The sequence below is a fragment of the Callithrix jacchus genome, chromosome 4 (genome assembly GCF_049354715.1).
Source record: "Callithrix jacchus isolate 240 chromosome 4, calJac240_pri, whole genome shotgun sequence".
Lineage (NCBI taxonomy): Eukaryota > Metazoa > Chordata > Mammalia > Primates > Cebidae > Callithrix > Callithrix jacchus.
The window spans coordinates 157,256,212-157,270,593 of record NC_133505.1 but is presented as its reverse complement, the minus strand read 5'-3'; the positions used below and the strand labels follow the sequence as shown (position 1 = coordinate 157,270,593).

At 40.2% G+C, this 14,382-nt stretch overlaps 1 long non-coding RNA gene across 1 annotated transcript; it reads left to right on the top strand.

Moving 5' to 3' along the window:
- Positions 1-254: 254 nt before the first annotated feature.
- Positions 255-14,372, top strand: LOC118153022 (uncharacterized). Its single transcript, XR_004742155.3, has 4 exons — positions 255-287; positions 649-744; positions 5,540-5,662; positions 13,994-14,372. It is a non-coding gene; the product is annotated as an uncharacterized LOC118153022 (long non-coding RNA).
- The last annotated feature ends 10 nt before the right edge of the window (positions 14,373-14,382 follow it).

Genomic DNA, 14,382 nt, shown 5'->3' with positions numbered 1-14,382 from the left:
TCCCATAAGGAAATGGAGGAAAACATGGCCAGTGGTGCCGACTCTCACGCCATTGCCCTTTCCTTAGCACCACCCATTCCAGGGCCGTCACCATCTCGGTGGGGTCTCTCTGTGTTCCCTGAGATCTCAAACCGAAGCGCTTCTTGGGGCACCAGCCTGGGCCCTGCGCCGTGGAACTCCCGGCTCCCACCAGTGAGGGCTTCGAGTCTGCTGGCTATTCCGGCCAAGAATGTCTGCACAAGAAGCCCCCTGCTGGTCAGATTCGTGGCGTGGGGACCTCGGGCTAAGTAAATCTCATTTCTCTCTTCTCCCTCCTAAGTCTCTTCCACTGTTTTCCTTTGTTGGCTCTGGACTTGTTCCAAATGAAGCCCTACTCAACTTTCAGGGGGCCTGAGTGTATCTGGCTTTAAAGGGTGCAGAGGGGCTGAGGTTGCGCTGGGAGATGGCGTGTGTTAAGTAATCGTGGACACAGTGGTATTTACAGCCTCACTAACGTGCCTGGTCTTGCCGCTTCAGCCTCTGACTGTAAATAAAACATTTCTCCTATTTTTTTGTTTAGACAAATGACAAATAAAACTGGGTAAAGAAAGAAAGCATTTACTTTGTGTCTTGGGACGTGACATTTCTTTTCTAACATCTCTCTGAAAGCTGGAGTTCCCTAATGCCTTGCTAAAGAAAATGAGTGACATCTCTCAGAGAGCAAGAAAATTTCTGCGCTGTAAAACAATTTCCAGGACCTTGGAGGTGAGTAATTTCCTTCTCTATCAGTATGTGTACAAAAGAAAAGGGACCCAGGGCGCTGATGTAACTGTGTAAAAAATAGCGAAATGTGTGGCAAAGGAATAGTAAAATACTTGAACTGAAAATGAAGAGAGGTAATTATTTTTATAGTCTGGCTCCAGTCACTGAGCAGTTGATTTAGATGACTAAGTCTAACACATCTGTATTTACATGATCTGGAAGACATAAATTACTAACACGTAGAAAAATTCTGGAGCTGGGAAGTAAACTACAGCTTAAGTATCTGATGAAGTTATCTAGCAAGTCATTTTCTCTTCGCCGCTGAAGTCTTGATTACATCTAGCATGATTGCCATCTAGTGGTTTCACAGCAACTGCCTGGAGTTGGAGGACAGTTCAAATTGCTTTGAACTAATGCGTTGGTGCAAAAGTAATTGCTGTTTTTGCCATTAAAACAGCAATTTCCTTTCACCAATTTAGCCCAATGAAAAAGAGATTGAAGGAGTATTTCCAAGACACCTACACGTAGCTAATTCTTATGCCAATCATGGCATGAAAACTCATGAACTTCACATAAACACCTAAAATCAAACCTTGCTTATAAGGTGCTAAGAAATAGTGAGAATATCTGTAGCAACTAATACGGATACAGAAGAAGAACCCCCAAATTCAATAGCCATCTGTCAGATAACCGAAGGCTGATGATCTTCACACAATAACTTTGGCTTCTCCATATTTCTTGCTCTGAAATGTTGGGGATCTTTGATAATATTAGCTCTGAAGTTGGAGCCCCACCATACCAGCTTCTCCTCTCTCTTCCTCTACCTGGAATCCCCCACTCTCTCACCTGCATTCTGGAGGCCACCAGTGCCCACCTAAAGGTTGCTCCCAGCTTGCCAATGTCCCCAGTTCTGTGCAGTTCTCTGCTAAGCCACTCACATTCTCAACTATGGGGAGCTCAATGCCAACCACAGTACAAGAGCCACAGGAAACTCAGGGAAGAAAAATTAGAAAACCAGATCTCCAGGGAAGGAATAGTCATAGTTTATGTTACAAGTTGTTTTGAATAACTACACACTTCATGTAGACCTATAAAAACTTGAATGCACAGAATAGCAAAAAGCTAGGCTAAGAGGGGAGCAAGGCGGGGCCAGAATCCTCTATAACCTTTGGAAAAGTTGGAAAAATGGAAATGTATCATAAATTTTTAAACATAATTCTACTTTTGAAACTAGACTATTCCAAATCATTGATGTTATTTTAATTGAGATATAATTTACACAACATAAAATTTACCATTTAAAAGAGTGCAGCTTAGTGGTTTTTAGTGTATTCACAAAGTTGGGTAACCATCACCTCAAACTGATTTTAGAACATTTCCATTACTCCAAAAATAAACCCATATCCACAGCAATCACTCCCTATTCCCCTTTCCTGTTCCAGCCCTTGGAAATCACAAATGTACTTTCTATTACTATGGATTTGCTTATTCTGGACATTTTACACAAATAGAATCATGCAATATGTGGCCTCTGGTGTCTGGCTCCTTTCACTTAGCATGTTTTCAAAGCTCATCCACCTCGTGGCATCGCAGTATTTTCTTTCTTTTTATGGCTGAGTGATGATGCCAAACTTTGCACATTCATCAGTTGGTGGTGGACACGTGTTGTTTCTACTTTTACTGTTATGAATAATCCTGCTATGGCCATTCTTATACAAGTTTTTGTACATGACTTTTTTTCAGTTTTTGTATATGAATATTTTCAAAATGCTCTTGGGCATGTATATCTAGGACTAGAATTTCTGGGTTACATGGTAATTCCATGTTGAGAATTCTATGTGACAATTCTTTAACCCTTGGAAATGCTGTCCAGTTGTTTCAGCAGCATCTGCACCATTTTACATTCCCACCAGCAACATATGAGGACTCTAATTTCTCTGTATCTTGCCAACACTTGTTATTTTCTGTGTTTTAAAAATATATTACTATTATATCCATCTTAGTAAATGTAAAGTGGTCATTAGTTTTATTTTAAAGAGCAAACATTAATGCAAATACAGACTGGAAAACAAACCAATGCCCTTTGGAGATCGAAAAGACCTCATTATAATAAAGTCACCTACATACTTCTACCTCACTCAGCACAGAGGAGAATAATTACACAGCCCGTTCAGATCTAGACTTTGCTAAGAGGGTATTTGTAGGATGAGAGAGTGAGCCAGAACTGTCTTAGTTCATCCCACTGATCCAGTAGAGTTCTCTACTATTTATCTGATAGTTAATCGTTTCATTCAATTCATCTAATGGGAGGAAAGTCTTTTCTTACCATTTTATTTATAGTTTCTAGAATGCCCTTCTTGACATTTACAGTTTGTTTGCCATCTTATAACTTCCTGTAAAGTTTGAAACCATGTGACAAATCTTAAAGTATACCAAGCTGCTTAGCATGTCCTCAGCCTCAATACTTCTTCCTCACATATTAACCTTTTCTATAAAGTCATGGTTTCCATTCCTATACCATCTCTGATACCTTCCTTTAGTTATCGCAATGTGTCAATATCCTTCTAAGCAGCTATCCCTCAAATATGAGCAAAATGTGCTCTGGCCAGTGGGGAATACAATGAGACCATTATTGGTCATGACACTGTTTTCTCTTTATAATACAGTGCAAGTCTTGCAGGACTTTTTGCAACTATGTAATATAGCTGAAATAGTGCTTCCACCAAATCTGCTAAAATCCTCAAGACTGTTCCAAACGACCTGCTGTTACCCTGCTGCTCTTGGATAGTTGGTTTTTGAAATTTATATTTATCATTATTAAATCTTATTTAAAAAATTTTAGTCCTTAATTCCAGCTTGTTACGATCTATTGGATTCATCTAACTATGCCAGCTTTATGTCAGTTATGAATTGAAAAGACATTTTTTATTGATGGTTCACCGATTCCTTATTATGAACCATGCAGGAAGCCTCGTCTCCCGGTGAGCGTCTATTCTTGGACATAGCACCATCCAGCAGCAATGACAGAATAGCTGTTCACTTGTCTGCCTCACTGTTAGATTAAAATCTCACTGTCTGTGTTAAATACTAATCACTTAATAAATATGTGTTTAATCAAATTGAATAATCTTCCTTTCAAATGTTAGCCTAGAGCTTTGTTGATGTCCCTTGATAAAAATCCCACTCTTCAGCTTTCTTAAGCCATGGTCAAGGGGAAGAAAAGCCATTCATTGACCCTGTCTGTACAGCTAACAATTACTTCCTAATATAGCCTCCTTCATCTTTCAAGTTCTCATAAAAATAGTTTATATTTTTTCAGTCTTTTTTTATGCATCTGGATTTATGCTAAGCATTTATGTAAATTAACTCATTCCATCCTTACATCAAACCTATAAATTTCATATTTATTTTCATTCTACGGATGAGAAAACTGAGGCACAGGGCATTTAAGTAAATCATCCAGGGTCACATGGTCAATTGCTTATCAGAGTCGGAATCTGAACCCAAATAAGTTCCAAGCTAGAGCTAGAAAGCCTTTCATTGAAGTCATGGCCATCCCCTAGAAAAAGAGAGAAACTACAATTTGTGATATCCTACTGACAGCATCCATTTTGTTAGCCATGTCTCAAAGATTTGTGCCAGTGATTGACACCTTTCATTCAAAAGTGACCCACAGAGAGGTGGTTGCCTCAGAAAGAGAAGGGAATGAATTGAAACTGAGGTAGGAGGGAAGCCTTTACTCCAAACCTGATTGAAGACTGGCTGAAACAAGGAGGAGGTGAAAGCATCTCTCCATAAGACATGTATTAGGGTTCTCTAGAGGGATAGAACTAATGGAGTGTGTGTGTGTATGTGTGTACATATATATATATATATATATATATATAAACTCATATATATATATATATATATATATATATATATATGAGTTTATTAAGTATTAACTCACACAATCACAAGGTCCCACAATAGGCCTGAGAAACAAGGAAAGCCAATTCAAATTTCAAAACTGAAGAAGTTGGAGTCTGATGTTTGAGGTCAGGAAGGATCCAGCACAAGAGAAAGATGTAGGCTGGGAGGCCAGGCCAATCTCTCTTTTCACATATTTCTGCCTGCTTATGTTCTAGCCATGCTGGCAGCTGATTAGATGGTGCCTACCCAGATTGAGGGTGGGTCTGCCTTTCCCAGCCCACTGACTCCAGTGTTAATCTCCTTTGGCAACACCTTCACAGACACACCCTTCAATCCAATTAAGTTGACACTCAGTATTAACCATCACACATGTCCGCCAATGCCATGTCAGTTTATCATTGCTATGGTAACACAAAAGAAGTTACCACTCTTTTCCATGGCAATGACCAGGAACTCCCACCTGGTAAATTCCCACTGTTTTTCTGGAAATGTCTGAATAACCTTCCCTTTAATTTGCATGTAATTAAAAGTGAGTATAAATATGACTGCAGAACTGCCCCTGCTACTCTGGGGTGGCCCTGCTGTGCAAGAAACAGTCCCTCTGCTGCTGCTGCTGCTGCTGTGCACAGCTGCATCAGTAGAAGTTGCCGTCTAACCCTACTGGCTCATATTTAAAGTTTTTCTGGGTAAATCCAAGAACCCTCCCAGGCTAAGCCCCAATCTGGGAGCTTACCTGCCCTGCATCAAAACCAAGAAGAAACTCATGAGGTATTACCCATTTACATGTAATGCCTGGTTACTTTTATTTTTAAAAGAATGCAAAATTACAAAATGTAAATATGCATTTATTGCAAGTGCTGGATTCATACATGTTGTTGTATTCTAGATACTCGCCTTCATTTTTCCAGTTATCAAAATAGTATTTTCAAAAGCAGATCTGCAGACTGGTGGACATTTTGTTGTATGTGAAATTGCTGATGTGGCTGCCCTTTTGACACAGCTAAAGGAGGTAGGTCTGCAGATTTTTACATTTTATCACAACAAATTTAACACATCAGTAAAATGCAATGAAATCACTTTAGAATGGTTGTGACCTTCATAGTTTCTTCTAGAAGATCAATTTACCTTACAACACTATGGAGAAAACACCCAGAACCCCTTCAGATCCACTGATTCCCTTCAGTAGCTCCAACAGTTAGCTTCTACTTAAAGAGCAAGGACAGGCATTAGGGACTGGTCTAGTGATAAGATCTTAGTGTATGCAAATTTACTGCACATGGTGACAGCAGGAGGAAATTCAACATATTGTTGACAGTGCTCATTTCTAAGATGCAAGCTCATGACAGTTTTTTCATACATGTCCCAAATTTTCCACAGGAAAAAAAACTTTTTTAATGTGTCCTCCTTTGTCTTTCTATGTTTTAATTCACTTTGAAATGTATCACTGAATGCACTGATAGCCTTAAACACTATTCAGTTGGAAAATACCCTTGAAAGTTTACTGTCCTTTGATTGTGGTGAGTGAATCTTGGTTCTATCTTTCTGTTTCTTGCCTACCTATTACACAGTCAGCTTTTATATCTTTCTTTTTCTTATTTACTTTTTAGAGAGGGAGTCTTGCTAATGTTGCAAGGCTGGACTTGAGCCGGACTCCTGTGATCCTCCCATCTCAGTTTCTGAAGTAGCTAGAACTGCAGGTGTGAGCTACCATCCACTTGGGCTCACACATCTTTCTTAATGTTGTTTCTTCCTGTTTTTTTCTTCTTCTCTCACCTTTTAAATTCCTGTTTCTATTTACTATATGCAGGGAAATTAAATAAGTGTGCTTTTAGAATTGTTTGTAAAATAGAGTAAACCAACTATGAGTAAATATTTGAACATCTTGGTTGTGGAAGATTGTTCTGTTTCTTTAGGATGGGTTTTGTGACAGTTATTTTAAGGATCTTAGAGGGAAAATATTGGGTGGGGTTTGGAACATCTGAACTAGATGACTGAGGTTTCTACAGATCCAAATAGTTGTCAAGTGAGTCATTCTCACATCAATATAAACTCTGCATACTTCTTGTTTTACACTTAGAGAGCCTATGAACAAACTATGTCTTGCTGCTGAAACTAGTGCCTTGAAAAGCAAAACTAAGACACATGAGCCATTGTGAAAAAATTAAATTTTTTCCATTTCTATTCTTCATTAGATGATGAAAGTCAGTCTTCTGATTTTTTCAGTCCAACAATTTATCTTTAGAGCAAGTTCACAGAACAATTTGTGTCCCATGGTTAAATCATTTGGATTTAATCTTAGGCTGATTTTTGAAGAGTGCTCTGTTTTACAAAGTACAACTAATATTATAATTGTAGTTGTTGGGTTCTTAAGACACGTGTTATATGATTGCTTATATTAATATTATCTGTCAAGAAGGCAGTGGTCAGATCTATTGTGTTTTGAAACTGAAGATCATTGGGAAAAGCATTTTTTTTTAATTTTCAGGGATTATTGAATTGTTTCAATTCCATTTTTAGAGTGGCTATTTATTTCCTTTGCTGTCCTTTGAAATAGAGAGAGTTGACACTGACTCCATTTTATAGGACATATTTGGGTTATTTTAGGAATAAGAATGGTTTGAATCGAATCTCTAATATTTCTGTTCCCACTGTGACTATCACATCTAATATGTAAATGGTGCTTTACAACTTCAAAATATACCTGATCTCAGCTGATTCTTAAAGAAACAGAGCAGGTGTGGCTGATGTGACCCACAGAAGAGGAACACAAAGGTTTTATTCTGACTCCTATAGACGAGGCATTTGACCACTCTGAGTGGCTGACAACATCAATCTTTGCGATGGCTGGTTTTTCTCTCATTAAAGAATCTTGGCCAATGTTGGCTCAGCAGTTATTATCTGTATTTGCTTCCTAAGTTTTAGGTTTGATAAAGACGTCTCACTTCAAGGCTTCATTTTATAAATTAATAATTCCAAATGAGGAACAGCGAAGAGCACACATAATTTACTATTGAGAAGAAACCCAGAGCTGTCAGAATCTCTCCATTCTAAACTTGACTTTGAAAAACAGAGATCTGAAAATTGGCTGAATAAAATATTCCGGCTTTCTTTTTGTGATCAATCATTGAAGTATGGCTTATAAAAAGGAAAATGGCATTTTAAATCATACCTATTTGTACGTAAGACTTGGAGAAGTTTTAATACCTCAATATAATTTATCATTTTGAAGCATGTCATTTATCTCCATGGCTACGATCTATGAATTCTTCTATGTCTGGAATGCCACATGTCATATTAAAATTAAGACTGCAGCTTTAAGTGATGAAGAACAAACACTGAAATATTCTTTAGAAAAGCCTTTCCACACTCAGGCTATTTACAAGCGAGCTTATGTTTAGACAACTCAATGAAATGTGATCCTCTTGAATTAAGGTTTATATATTTACAGACAAGAGTGCCGGAAAAGAGAAATAGTTCATTAGAACTTGCCTTCTCTCCTTTTTTGTTTTTTAAACAAGTTTTAACAGCGTCACTTGCCTTAAATATTTATTGAAAGTAGATATATTTTTAAAAATAAGAGAGATCCATGCAATTAACAAATACTCATAATAGATCAATGATGAACTTGGCCATTGACACACATGTTTAGATATGAATGAAGTCTTAAAGAATTAAAGCTACCATCCATTAGCTCTGATGTTAATGCCCTGTATTAGTTTTAATTAGTGGACATCCTGTCTCTTTTAAGCTATATTTTCTCTCCAGCTCCTCCCCCACAATTTCCCTTTTCTAAGGTCACTGCCAGAGTTCACGCTGGCTCTGGTTGAGTTTCTGCCTCTAAGCTAGGAAACTCTGAGTTTTGCTTTCAACATGGAAAAAAAAATCATGCATGGATGAAAACTGGCATAAGTTAAATCATTTAATTCCCTTAGTCCTAAATTAAGAGAATTGCAGAAGTGTTCATTTAATTACATTTTAACACCTAACTGAAAATCAGAATTCTCCTAACTTCTAGGTTCACAAAGAGTCTGTGTTAAAAGTTTTACAAGACCCCATTTTAATTTTAGGGACTGAATCTTTGCCTGATACTTGGCGGGTCTCAGATATTTCATACATAGAGAGTCCTTTTTGTTTTGTTTTATAGAGTCCTTTTTTGTTTTGATGGTTAATATATTGAGTTTAAGGTAATATATCCTTATGGGATCACTAGCTCAATTTTAATTCTTTCAGAAATTAATACTGTAACTTTGAAAGGTAAAGAAGAGACCACACAAGAACCCGGGGAAAAGGTGCTTGAGAAACCAATTTGTAGAGTTATGGGCTTTGGAGGAGCTGGCCCAAGCTGCCAACCAAACGGTTGGACCAATGCCCTCGAACTCCTTCAAGCACCCTGGCCTGGCGCTGGGTGGCCGAGTCACAGGCTGGTGGCAGAGCCCTGATTCTGCAGGTGCGGCACGTTAACCCTGATTTGTGCTGGGGCAGCAGCTGAGCCTGGAAGTCTTTGAAATAACATTTTGAGACAGAAAGTGGGGCTCCTTTGTCTTTCTTACTTCCTGCTTCTAGTTTAATTGGGTCCTGGCCAGATGACACTTGGCAGGATGCCAAGCCAGCACTTGACTCTTACGGGTAGAAATAGTGTGTGTTTGACTAAAAGCTAAAGATTGATGATACTTGATCCCTAAGTCCAAATACTGCCCTAATAGGAGGCATGCAGAAGCAGGTTTTCTATTCTGAGGAGCCTTGCTGGAAGACGGCTGAGTACACAGGACCACTTAGGAAGCTTCTCGAAGTCACAGCTCTCATTGTTTGCCAGGTGCTGTTCTAAGACCTCTAAATGTATTAACTTTGTAATCCTTACACTGATCCCATGAAGTAGCAAATACTGTGATCACTTCCCCCTTTCTTCAATGGAGGTGTTGAAACACTTGCCCAAGATCACCAGTTAGGAGAAGAGCCAAGGTGTCTGGCTCCAGGGCTCATGCTTCTACCCACTAGCTACTGTGTCCCGATATCCCACCACATTTCCAGTGAGATGGGTTCATTCGTCTGGAGTTCACATGGGTGCTTTGAAATCAGCGAGGAAAAGGCATCATTCCTCATTGCTGTCAGGGACACAAGGGCACTATCTTTTTTACTGCTTTATTTTAAATGTGCTTGGAGATACTGATGAGCTCTAGAAAAATTTTCCCTTCTCTTAAAAAAAAAGTTTTTCATAAAACAAAAATGGAGAAAGAAAGAAGGAAGAAGGCAGAAAAAAGAGAAAGAAGGAAAGGAGGGAGGGGGGTTAATTCAGCCAATGGGAAACATTGGTAGGAGGAAGAGAAAACTCAGGATATGACTCTTCCTCCTCTCAGCCTCCAGCATCCTTGGCTGTGGCTGCATTGCCCTGGCACCAGCCCTACCTGGCAAGCTCTCTGTGGTTCCAGCTTCCTCCATGTGCTCCCAGATCTCTGGCTCTGGTGAGGGCTCTCTATGCCTGTCCCTCTAGCACTGGGTGGGAGGGGTCAGGGCTAATCACTCTTGCCTCGCTGTCCCCCCTGTTGCAATCAATTCCTTGTTTTAAATTCCCCTTCTGGAAATACTTAGCCATGGTATCTCTCTACCTGGACAGATCTTGTCTGAGCAGTCCTGTAATCTCTTAGAGTGCAGCAGCGTGGGTGTGTTTATTCCTTCCAAGAGCAGAAGATGGGCTTAGAAATAAACTTTCAATTTCTTTTCCAGCCCAGAATTTCACAAAAGCATAATGTTTAGTCAGACCAAAACTATATTACAAACCCAGAGCAGCAAAGAGGAAAGAATTTACACTAAGCTTAACCCCATCCCACAGCCCCACGCTCCTCACACCTCCCCCCTCAACACTCCCTGTAATTATGTGGGTTGTGTTGTAACTGGTTTATTTAGCTGCTAAATCAGAGAGACTCAGGCACTCATTTTTCCCAAGAGTTCTGCAAAAATGCAGAAAAGGTTTTGGTGAAGTCTTGCAACCATCCAGTGGTCATTCAAAGCGCAAGGATTCTCTGCCATAACAATCCTACCAGCCAATACCTACCGTGGCCCCCAGGAGTCCCAGGACACAGAGCTGAGGTAGACTGGTCTCTGCTCCCTGAGAGCTGAGAGTCTAGCAGAAGACTTGGCCTGAGGAGGAGAGTGGTCAGCGTCATAGGAAGGGAGCCCGGGATGCTCAGACGAAAGAGATGAACTCAGACTTCCCCTTTCCCTACTGAAGTCTGATGGGAGAGTCCAGGGAGGCTTTGACAAAGTAACAAAGGCTTGGCCTTCAAGGATGGGGAGGGAAATCTGGGAGAAGGACATAGAAGGGGGTTCCGGATCTGAGCAGGAACGGCAAGCCAGAAGCCCAGTGGGCATAGCAGAAGGTTCAGGTTGATTTAGTGGAAACCCCTGGTTGGAAGCAGACCCTGTGAGTGGTGATCAGACTCCTTGAAGCTAGATTAATGGGCTTGTTTTGTTCTATTTTATATTTCTTCTGCACACATGCTGTCTAGCGTCTCCACTTTCTCTCCAGGTATCGCAGCTGGCTGGGCTGATCCTCAGGAGACAGGAGGCACAATCGCAGCTTGCTTTCTCAGCTTCTTGCTGCCTCCTGTCTGCCATTCTCTTTCTCCTTGCCTTTTTTCCCTTCCTCAACCCCACTTTGGGGGTTTTCTTTTCCATCCTTCTGGTGGCCCTGCTGTTCCCTTGCTAGCTAAGAGATTTATACGTTTCAGGCTGGATCCAAGACAGTGTGGGATGAAAACCAAATGCAAATTGACTAGAAGAAAGGGCCAAAATAAACACAGACTGAAGACCCCAAACCAACGGTGTCCAAACTTGTGCATGCATCTGCGCTGTCCCCGTGGGGCCCTCCAACTCTGCTCAAAGCAATCTCCAGGGCTGTCCTCCAAGGACAGTGGGGGAGTTGGAGGGAAGATCTCTTTGCATTTCCTTCTTTACCTTTTAAATTAAAGGTGGATGTGACCTCAGGGCTTTGTACAGAAAACCTCTGAGGGTCAGTGGAGTGACCCACTTACCCCACCATTCCCCACCCTATTGGGATCCTTCTGCTACTCCAGCCCCATCACTGCAGACTCAGTTCCTGCACTCTGGGGTTCAGATGTGCATCTGCTGAAGAATCTTCCAGAACTGCAACTCCCATCTGCACTGGGAGCATGTCTGGCCCACTCCAGCGCAGGCACTGTGGGAAGGGCCCTGGTTATGCTGTGTGAATTCATGTAAGACTTTTTCTTGGGAAAGGACTCTTGGAATCACAGCTTGGGGAATTGTCTTTACAATTACCACTTCCTCTTAGGGAGTCAGCAGCCTGGGCTCAAATCCTGCTTGGTCACTAAGATAGTTTTGTGACCCTAGACAATTCACAGCACCTCTCTCACCCTACATTTCTCCAACCATTCAACAAATATTCACATAGCAGCTACTGGCACCAGGAAGAGGGAGGGGAGCATGATTTGGTAAGTCATCTTAAAATTTACGATTTCATTATGACAGTTACTCAGTAAATGAGTTTTTAAAAATCAGCAGGTGGGGGAAAACCTTTGAAGAACAATTTGGCATGATCTTGAAAAGTTGAAATCTGACTGCTGTTTGACCTAGTAAGTCTACTCTTAGGTATATACCCTAGAGAAATTCTTAAACATTCCCAGAGGACAAAGAATGAACATAAAAGAATTTAAATGACAACTCATAAGAAAATGAAAAATGTGTGATATGTTTTTACGATGGTGTAGAGCAGTGAAAATGAATGACCTAGGGCTGCACATGTCAACATGGACGATCTCACAAGCGTAACGTAAGAATGTTGCAGAAAAACATGTAAAGCGTAATGCCATCTATGTAGACTTAAAATGGACAAAGTAATATGAGATACTATTTAGTGGTGAGAGTATTTTTTACATACCTGGGCATTAAAAAGACCAAATTAGATTAGAGCTTTCTTCTGCGGAGGGAGGAAAGAGGATGAAATTGGGGAGTAATACACAGGGGATATCACCTGTTTTGATAATATTTTGTATCTTAAGTTGTGTTTACATAGCTTTTATCATAATATTATTAGTATTTTGTGTATATATTTTAAATGTTGCCCTATAAACATTTTAAAATTTATTAAATAATGATAACTGCCCTGAAGAAAATAAACATCTGAAGTGATTGAGTTTTGGTGGCGGGTACTGGAGATTGGGTGGTCAAGGAAAGCTTCTCAGCAGAGATACTGGGTTGAGCTGAATCATGACTGACATGAAGGGAGCAGCCATGACAATATCTAAGGGAGGGGCATTGCAGGTGGAGAGATCATCTAATGCCAAGGGTCATGAACCATAAAGGGCCCAACAAGATTTTACAATCCTTGCAAGATAGCAAGATAGCCTGACTTAGTCGTGTGGATGCTGACAGAAGACATGAGACTCCTGGGTCAGAGAAAGATATTTTATTATTCGCAGCAGGAAGCAGCATGATCTTTCTGTTCACATTGCTTCACCTCACTCCCCTCCCATGGTCAGTGTTCAGAGATAAAGTCAATATAACTTCCTCATAGATTTGGATGTGGAGAATGAGAGAATCACAGAAATTTGAGATGATGATATGATTTGGCTGTGTCCTCACCCAAATCTCATTTTGAATTGTAATTCCTAGAATCCCTACATGTCATGGGAGGGAACTGATGGGAGATAATTGAACCATGGGGTTGTTTCCCCCATGCTATTCTCATGAGAGTGAGTGAGTTCTCCTGAGATCTGAGGGCTTTATAAGGGGCTTCTTTATAAGAAACTCTCATTCTTTTGCTTCCTGTGGCCGTGTTTGCTTTTTTTTTCTGCCCTGATTGTGAGTTTCCTGAGGCCTCCTCAGCCATGCTGAACTGTGAATCAATTAAATGTCTTTTTAAATAAATTATCCAGTCTCAGGTATGTCTTTATTAGCAGTGTGAGAATGGACTAATGTAGATGATTCCTAGATTTGGGGCTCCACCCCAAAAAGTATGAATTGAAGGGCCAAGTAAGGGACAGGAAGGACTCAAAAGTAGTACTTCAAGGATGAAAAGGTTTCCGTGCCTACTGACATCTAAGTGGAGGGGCAGAGAAAGTACTGGGAGTAAGAGTTTGGAGTTTCAGGGCAAGGTCAAGGCTGGAGGTCTAGACCAGGGAGGCCCTGGCAGATGAAAGGTACTAACAGCCCTAGGACTGCTAAGCTCAGTTGAGAACGCTTACCACATTTACCATACTCACCTGGTCAGCAGAACCACCTGGATCACGTTAACAACACAGATTCCTATGTCCCTTTGCATCTAAAATTTTATAACTATATATATATTTTTGTACACATTCAATAGGTACTGAATATTTATTGAACACCTATTATGTTTCAAGCACTGTACTTATTGTGATTGGTGAAGCTATAACAGCATCCTGTGGCTATGAAGAAAGGCCAAGAGAACCACTGAGACTTTGACGCTAACTTCATTGAACCAACAGACCAGCATCTATTATCTACTGAGACTTCTCACTAGGAGGGAAAAATCATCCCCTATTTGTTTAGGTCATAGTGAGGTTTTGTGCTAGTTTATTACTTTCTGTCAAAAGCATTCTGACCTAATACACACATTCTATTGTTCTACTTATAAATCTAGTAAACAAATAAAATAAAACAAATTTGGGGAAGGGGGACTTTAACTAACATTTGATTAACTGAAGCTAAATAAACCAAACTCCCTTAAATCAT